Genomic DNA, 9,285 nt, shown 5'->3' with positions numbered 1-9,285 from the left:
AGTAGGGAAAGCGTTGGATAGCATAGGGGTAAAAATTACTATTCCCACTCCAGAGAGTGCAACAGTAGGGAAAGCGTTGGATAGCGTAGGGGTAAAAATTACTATTCCCAATCCAGTGAGTGCAACAGTAGGGAAAGCGTTGGATAGCGTAAGGGTAAAAATTACTATTCCCAGTCCAGTGAGTGCAACAGTAGGAAAAGCGTTGGATAGCGTAGAGGTAAAAATTATTATTCCCACTCCGGAGAGTGCAACAGTAGGGAAAGCGTTGGATAGTATAGGGGTAACTTTTAATATCCCCACTCTAGTGAAAATAAATAAATATAAATCACATAATTATAAATTAATCAATTAATAAATTTTAATTACCAATTAAGAATTAATTGATTACCAATTAAAAATTAATTAACAATTTATTTTAAATAAATACTAATTAATTAATTAACATGTTTAATTAATTATATTAAATTACTTTCCACCCTATTCCCCTATAAACCCAAGACCCACTACTAAAAATAAAATAATTTTATTCACATAATCATCAATTAATCAATTAATAAAAATTAATTATCAATTAACAATTAATTAATTACCAATTAAAAATTAATTGACAATGTATTCAAAATAAATACCAATTAAATGATTAACATGCTTAATTAATTATAATTAAATTGCTTCCCACCCTATTCCCCTATAAACCCACAACCCGCTACTAAAAATAAAATGATATTATTCACATAATTATCAAATAATCAATTAATAACAAATAATGATCAATTAACAATTAATTAATTACCAATTAAAAATTAATTGACAATATATTAAAAATAAATACCAATTAATTAATTAATTTACATATTTAATTAATTATAATTAAATTACTTCCCACCCTATTCCCCTATAAACCCACAACCAGCTACAGAAAATAAAATAATATTATTCACATAATTGTCAATTAAACAATTAATAAAAATTAATGATCAATTAACAATTAATTAATTATCAATTAAAAATTAATTAACAATTAATTCTAAATAAATAACAATTAATTAATTAACTAATTTAAATAATTATAATTAAATTACTTCCCACCCTATTCCCCTATAAACCCACAACCCGCTACAGAATTAAATTACGGAAAAATTAAATAACATAAAATTAATTACTTACAATAAATTACAAATAAATATACACTTTTCACACATAAACTAACATATAAAACCCTTAAAAAAATTCGATTTTATTAAAAAGTTGATATTTTTAATCACCTATATTATGTACTTCGATATTTTGACTGTCTATATTTTTTAATTCGATATTACAGTACTTACCTTCAAAACGATATTTTGGATGTCTATATTCTGTCCAGACGATATTTTGTCCATTCTATATTTTGGACTCGATATTTAGGTTACTCGATATTTTGGAATCGATATTTAGACCATTTACCATATTTATTACTTTCTTCTAATTCAGCATAACCAATGCACTACCCTATTTCTCACCCTATACCTCTCTCAATATATCTTCTACTTCAACTCTCTTGTGTCAAATCTATTTCTACTACTCTTGCCAATGCACTACCCTATTTCTGACTCTATACCTCTATCAATATATCCTCTACATCCACTCTTTCATTCATCCCAAACCTCATACTACTACTATGATCCCCAAAACAGCCTTTTCTAGACTCTACCCTACTCTACCCCTCCTTGCACTATCTGAAACTTCGTTTACTATACCGATTCCCCAAAACAAGCCTTTCTAAACTCTTCCCTCTGACTCTTCCCCTCCACATCCTTTTTACTCATCCCAAGCCTCCTACTACTGCTATGATCTCCAAAAAGTCTAAATCCTTCACTCTTCTATCCCCATTATCCTTTTCAATCAAAATAACTAACTAACATGTCCACTTCTCAATTTTCATATTCCACTATACTTATTCACCACCAATCCTTTAATGGGTTCCGGAGTAGCGTGCTACTCACCAAAAAAGATCTTCAACACACCATCGGGCGTAACAAGCGCTATATAAATGCAAACCTTTTTCCCTCTTCCATCCTTCTCAATCGAAATAACTGATTAATATCCGCCACTCAAATTACTGTCATATTTCACTATACTAATTTGCCACTAATCCTTTATGGGTTCTGGAGTAGCGTGCTACTCGCTGAAAAAAGCGCTTCAACACCCCATCAGGGGTAACAAGAGCTATATAAATGCAAACCTTTTTCCTTCTTCTATCCCTCCGCTATTCTTCTCAATTCAAATAAATGACTAACCTATCCACCACTCAAATTACTTTCATATTTCACTATACTAATTCAACACTGATCCTTTATGGGTTCCGGAATAGATTACCACTTGCCGAAAAAGCGCTTTGACGCCTCGTCAGGGGTGGTAAGCGATATATTAATACAATTACAATACAATAATATACAATTGGGCATTGCAATTCCACATTGATTGTTGGAGGACATTTATGATTCCCTCTCCCTGGTGGCTGCTCATCCAATTAGGCACACACTGCTGCTATCTGAATAGTATAATGCATGCCTCATCCTACAGTATATTACTGCATGAATTTTATACAAACTAAACTACATAAACACTCTCAGAACCCCCACACAGGCCATAATTGAGATGTAGAATGCTGTTCACAGGCCTGGGCCCTGGTGTCACTTTCCCTGCTGCTGCACACCCCAGGTAGAGATGGATGACCAACCGAAAGCTCGATACAGGCTTGAGCCTGAAGCCTGGCTCTGGTTCAGCTTGAGATCCTGTTGGAACTTTGAGCCCATAATGAACCAAGCTTTCATGTACCTTCTGTCTGCTATCTCAACCTACATAGCATGTGGCCTTACGGCAAAAGCTTCCAACTTCTGAACTGAACAGGGAAGGTTCGAGTCTTGGTGCTGGCTTAACATCCTGTAAGGTCTCGGCAAATCTCCAGTACCTAAAGAAATTATTGTGATCTTGAGTAATGTAACTGGTGTGCATGTATAGTGCTTCAATACCTCCAGGTCGAGTTGACACCATATAAAAACTGCAGAAAACTGCACAGAGGTAAAAAGGAGTGACAAATAGATAGCCATTTAGTGCCAGATGTGCACAAAGTGAAAACATAAAACCTGAAGAAATTGCAGCTTCCCCACTTAAATTGTGTGATCTTGGGCAAATATTTGTGTTCACAAAAACTCGTTTTTCTTCATATTTGTACATGACAGCACATTAAAATACATGAATCTGAAAACCAACTATGCAAAAACCTATTGTGTTTGATTTAATAGACTAATGTTGCCAGGGCCGGACTGGCCGCAGCGGACAACAGGCGTTTCCCGCGTAGGGCACCAGGGTGGGGGCCAGTTTTAGACCCCTGGGGGGCAGTTTTTGTATCGGGCCAGTTTTCCAGCATAGCTGCAATATCAGCCCCCAGCCAGAAAAAAGGCACAAGCTTTCCTTCCACTACCCTCAATGTCCACCCCCCCCCCCGTTCCCCTCCCGGCCGGCCGAGTTCGTTGCCAGGGCTGGTTTCAGTTACCAGTCCGGCCTTGAATGTTGCTCTATAATAATCTGGGTCACATACATGGTCCAAATGACAACTGCCTTAGCTGTTGGTTCACTAACGTCACCGTCACCAGTGTGAGGACGGGATCAGGAATGACTCCAAAATCATGTTTTAAAACTGTAAGTACTTCTCAGTGAAGCCCTTTATTGTGACAAGTTAATGTCAAAGCGTTCATGTTATGTTATGTTATGTTATTTATTCTTTTGTATAGCGCACGGCTACTCAAAAAGAGTGTCCCGGCGCTTTATTGGAGAAGGAAGGCTGTCATACAATAACATAACACCGATAAAAGAAAGGACAGAAATGCGGAACAGATAAAAACAGGAAAACCGGCTACTGAGTGAACAACCAGGTTTTCAACCCTTTTCTAAAAGCAAGGAGACTAGAGGCTCCCCGCAGGGCAAGCGGCAAAGAATTCCACAACTGTGGCGCCAGCAGTCCAAAAGAGCGGCCTCCCAGGCGAGCTCTCTGCACACGCGGGACGACCGCCAAGAACAGAGATTCCGACCTCAAAGAACTGGTCGGTTGATAGAAGACCAGTCTCTTTTGAAGGTATTTTGCTCCCACCGCGTGGAGAGCCTTGTAGGCCAAAGTCAAAGCCTTAAAGGCAATCCGTTTCCGGATGGGAAGCCAGTGCAGAGTTTTCAGCAGGCCCGATGCACTGGCCCGTTTATTTAGTCCGAAGATTGCTCTTGCGGCAGCGTTCTGCACCACTTGAAGCCGCTGCAGCAAGTACTCTGGAAGGCCCAGGTAAAGAATGTTGGAATAATCCAACCTGGACCCAATCAGAGCCTGCACTGTCACTTTCCTGTGCTCCTCAGACAACAGAGGAAGGAACCTCCGCAGCATCCTGAGGATGCCGAAGCAGGTGCCCGCCACCCCAAGGATCTGGGATTTCAATGTTAATCCTTTATCCATCTTGACCCCCAGATTTTTAGCGACATGGGAAGAGCAGGATGGAGGAAACATATTAATCGGCCACCAGGCCTGCCAGTCTGGCTCTGTGTCACACCCGAAGAAGAGTACCTCGGACTTATCGGAATTGCACTTGAGGCTGTTCAGTTGGAACCATTGGAAAACAGCCCCAAGGCAATCCCGGATACTCTCCTCATCAAAATCTCCTCCCCTCTGACAAGAGAAGAGGAGCTGGGTGTCATCAGCGTAAGACACGATCCGGGCGCCATATGACTCCGCCAATGCCGCCAATGGGGTCATGAAGATGTTAAAAAGGGTTGGGCTCAAAATAGAGCCCTGTGGAACCCCGACTCCCAGAGGCGGCATCTCGGCGGAGTCTGGCGACGCCCAGACCGTTTGCCGGCGGCCGGCTAAAAAGGAAGAAAACCAATCGAGCACCGTCCCCCGCAGACCAATCTCAAAGAGTCTTGTGAGAAGGCCATCATGGGGGCCGGTGTCGAATGCCGCCGACAAGTCCAGCATCACCAGCATGACTTTGCCCCCGGAGTCCAGAACACCTTTAATGGTTTCTGAGACCTCAAGGAGCGCAGTCTCTGTGCTTAGATGGGGACGAAAACCCGACTGGGTGGCATGCAAGATCTCATTGGTTTCAAGAAAATTGGAAAGCACAGCCTGAACGTGCTTTTCCACAATCTTCGAGAAAGCCGGTAGCAGAGAAATGGGCCTGTAATTAACCGGGGCCTTCGGATCCAGGCCAGATTTTTTTAGCAGTGGAATCACCATCGCCTGTTTCCAGGCTTGCGGGACCACACCCCGACTCAGCGAGAGATTAAACAGCGGGTTTGCCAGAGGGTTAATCACCTCCGCAACCTTCGCTAGAAATTTAGCAGGGCAAGGGTCGAGGGGCGACCCCGATTTAAGATTGCCCATTATCGCTAAAGAGTCAGGGGCAGAAATCGGTGGAAACACATTCAGCGTCACAGCTGGCCAAGCCCGCGGGGATAAGGTGATCTCAGGATTAGTCTGGACCATGGGCCCAGGCGATGGAAAAGAATCCTGTATGCATAAAATCTTGCTTGTAAAGAAATCAGCAAGGTCCGAAGCCCAGGTGCCAGAAGGTTTTTCGTCCGAGGTGTTAGACCATGGGGAGATAAATTCTCTCACAATGGAGAAAATCTCCTTGCAGGAGTTAGAAGCGGCTTCTATTCTCCTAGCTAAATATGCTCTCTTTTCCAGGCGAATGTCCCGGGGATAGGCCTTGACCACCGTCTGATATGTCAGCTTGGCTCCCGTATCATATTGTGCCCGCCAAGCTCTTTCGGCTACCTTACACTGCTGCCGCGAAGCCGACAGTGCAGCGGTAAACCAAGGCGCAGAGACCCGTTTCGGTGTCAGGCGTGATGTCAATTCCGGGGCCAGATCATTGAGCCTGTCTAGGAGCCAGTCTTGCAAGGTCTCCAGATCCCTGTCCAAATCGCCCGAGAGGGAACAAGGGTGATCCACAACGGCCTGGGCCAGCAACTCTGGGGTCACTCGATGATATGCTCTATGGACACGGCCCTGTTGCTGTGCCAGGGCAACCATCGGTTTAGCTATGCCTTTGATCGTATATTTGGCAAGCAGATGGTCTGACCAGAGTACAGGTGTAATCTCGATCTCCTCAAGAGGGGAAGACGAGAATACCTGGTCAAGGGTGTGCCCCTTCTCGTGCGTAGGCTCATGCAAGTAGGGGATCAGTCCCAACGGGGTCATGGCCTCAGAAAGTTTAGTAGCAGCAGGGTCGGATGGATCATCCATCCGAAAGTTAAAATCCCCTGCCACAATACAATGTTCCGCTTTCAGGGCCAGCCCCAACAGCACGGAGTCCAGATCTTCAAAGAACGTGCCGGGTGAACCAGGGGGTCTATACACGAGCAATCCCTTAACAGATTGATGTGGAGACAGAGTAATAGAAAAAGCAAGGGTCTCCGAACCTCGGATATCCTTTGCTGGCAAAATCACACACGGGGTGCCCTTCTTGACCACCAAAGCCACTCCACCTCCCCTGCCCTTAGCTCTATCCTTCCTGTAGATGTTGTAATCAGGCGGGATTGCCGTAACGACATCAGGGTTGGAAGAGTCACCCCACCACGTCTCAGTTAGCATAAGACATAGTGGCTTCACTGTATCTAGGAGCTCAAAAATGTCCTGCGCATGTTTACCCGCTGACCTGGTGTTAAGTAGCATACAGCGGTAGCCCACACTAAGAGTATTATGGTTGAGGCGTGAGAGCTGAGAACGGTTAGCGCGCCAGCCACAGCCCGGGCAACAGGATTTCCCGCGATAACGTCCGGGGAAGACAGTGCGACAGCCTGTGACCAGAGTGTCAAAGGAGCGAAGTTCCGCAGGGGAGTAGTGCAGCACCGGTACCCCAGGGGAGCACATCCCTGGTGGAAGAGCCCCGCCCGCCGCTCCGATCGCCTCCGGGACGCTGACGGGCGCAGACGGGCAGGACTCTGGCTTGACTCCGGCGTGAGTCCGGCGCAACCGCTGCGCGTCACCGCTGCACGTAGAGAGCGAGCATTAAGTAGGGCTCACCTGTGGTCCTAGTGAGCGCTAGAACGCTCAAACAAGTGGCAACTCGCTACTTGCCACCCCCAAGATGGCGACCAGGCGCCAAACACGAAGGCAGGATGAAAGGTGAGACAGATCCGCGAAAAGCGCGGTGGGGGGCACAAATTAAGGTGCAAGTATGAGGGCAGAGCAGGATAAAGTTAAAATCAGGGGATAATGCAATTTAGAACTAAATGAAATACAAAAGCGGTATTTTAAAATGTAAGCAGCGCTGTAGATCGTAATATCAGCAGCATAGCGCGCGTGCGTGCTATAGCCTTCTCCAAGGTCGAGCTACTGCCAAGCTCACCTTAAGTAGGGCTCACCTGTGGTCCTAGTGAGCGCTAGAACGCTCAAACAAGTGGCAACTCGCTACTTGCCACCCCCAAGATGGCGACCAGGCGCCAAACACGAAGGCAGGATGAAAGGTGAGACAGATCCGCGAAAAGCGCGGTGGGGGGCACAAATTAAGGTGCAAGTATGAGGGCAGAGCAGGATAAAGTTAAAATCAGGGGATAATGCAATTTAGAACTAAATGAAATACAAAAGCGGTATTTTAAAATGTAAGCAGCGCTGTAGATCGTAATATCAGCAGCATAGCGCGCGTGCGTGCTATAGCCTTCTCCTACTCTCGTCACTGCTGAAACAGGATCTCCAACAAGTGTGTTAAATAAATACACTTTTTTAATAATTTTGAAGAGACTTTATCATATTTTACGTTATGTTTGTTGTATGTTTTACATAGCAAACATTTTCAAGGCTTGGCTCATGAAGGACTCTAAGAGTCATGCCAGACCCTTAGCTCCACTCTGGCTCAGCTCTCTCTGTTAATTTGGTGGCTTGCCCGCCACTAGCCCAAACACACACTGCCCGGCCCCCCTGCTAGAACCGGGCCTGCCGGTGGTGGACTTGCGCTCAGACACAGCTTTTGAACATTTTGAAAGTGAATCCACATGCAGTAAAGCACGCGCCACTGCAGATAACGTAATCAGGAGCAAGGACAGCAGCCAGCTGTACCCCTCATACCGCCCTCCCCATCTTGTAATGACAAATTGTTGACACCCACTACCTCTTGGTCCCTCTTCTGGCTGCCCCACCTCTGGCCATTGAAATGAATGGAGCTCTGATAACTCTTCCCCGGGCCACTGCTGAAGCGCCCAAAGTGCAACAATATCAAGATATTATATTTAAGCACGCCCTCTTCTATTATGTCGCTCCTACAACATGTAGGTCGAAGAAGGTCTCGCCCGACTGGCACATGCGCAGCAGGCATCTGCAGAGTTCATCTCAGTTCGCCCATGAAAAATATAGCAGATCCAGCACACTTTGTCTCCCAGCAACTGAAGCTCAGAGTTTTTCTCTTCTTGCCTCTCCTCTCAGGGTGGCAGGGCCATGCCCCTCACGCCCATTAACACCAGCCATCCATGCAACTGCCTTGCCTCAAAGTTCACTGATGGTTCATATTAAAGGCTATCACTTTTATTAAGTACTTCTCAGTGCAGCCGTTGCTGACGCCCTAGTTTTGGATGTGGTAGTAGGCCTCGGAAAGTGGCCGCACTGTCAGACTTGTGGAAAGCTGACTACCTACGAAGAGAAACTGAGAATGTTTTTTAAAAGGCAGTCGTTTGGAAAAAATTGACAATGTGTTCCTTGTCCAGTAGTAGTGATTTCTTTCCAAGGCATTATCACTTATCGGGGACCCCATGTTCATACTATGCTCAAAGTCTCTCGCTTCAAAAGATTAACTTTTGTTTTTTTGCAGTTTTATATTGCGCAAACTCGACCCGAAGGTTTTTAACTGCTTTACATGAGCACCAGTTACATTACACAAGAACACATTCATAAATTTTTGGTTTTAGGCACGGGGAGATTAAATGATTTGCCCAGAATTTGTACCTACTTAGGCTGGACCAGGCAGATGCTAAGTGTTTTTTTTACTTACCATACCCTGCTCAAAGTCTCTCGCTTCAAAAGATTACCTTTTGTTTTTTTTGCAGTTTTACATAGCGCAAACTCGACTTGAAGGTTTCTAAGTGCTTTACATGAGCACCAGTTACATTACATAAGGACATATTCATACATTTTTGGTTTTAGGCACAGAGAGATTAAATGATTTGCCCAGAATTTCTACTTACTTAGGCTGGGACGAGACAGCTGCTAAGTGTTTTTTTTACTTACCATACACGATTGGGACTGTGGGGCACTGTCTGAAC

This window comes from Lissotriton helveticus, chromosome 5_1 (assembly GCF_964261635.1).
Source record: "Lissotriton helveticus chromosome 5_1, aLisHel1.1, whole genome shotgun sequence".
Taxonomy (NCBI): domain Eukaryota; kingdom Metazoa; phylum Chordata; class Amphibia; order Caudata; family Salamandridae; genus Lissotriton; species Lissotriton helveticus.
The sequence above is the reverse complement of the archived record's forward strand: the minus strand, read 5'-3'. Positions refer to the sequence as shown.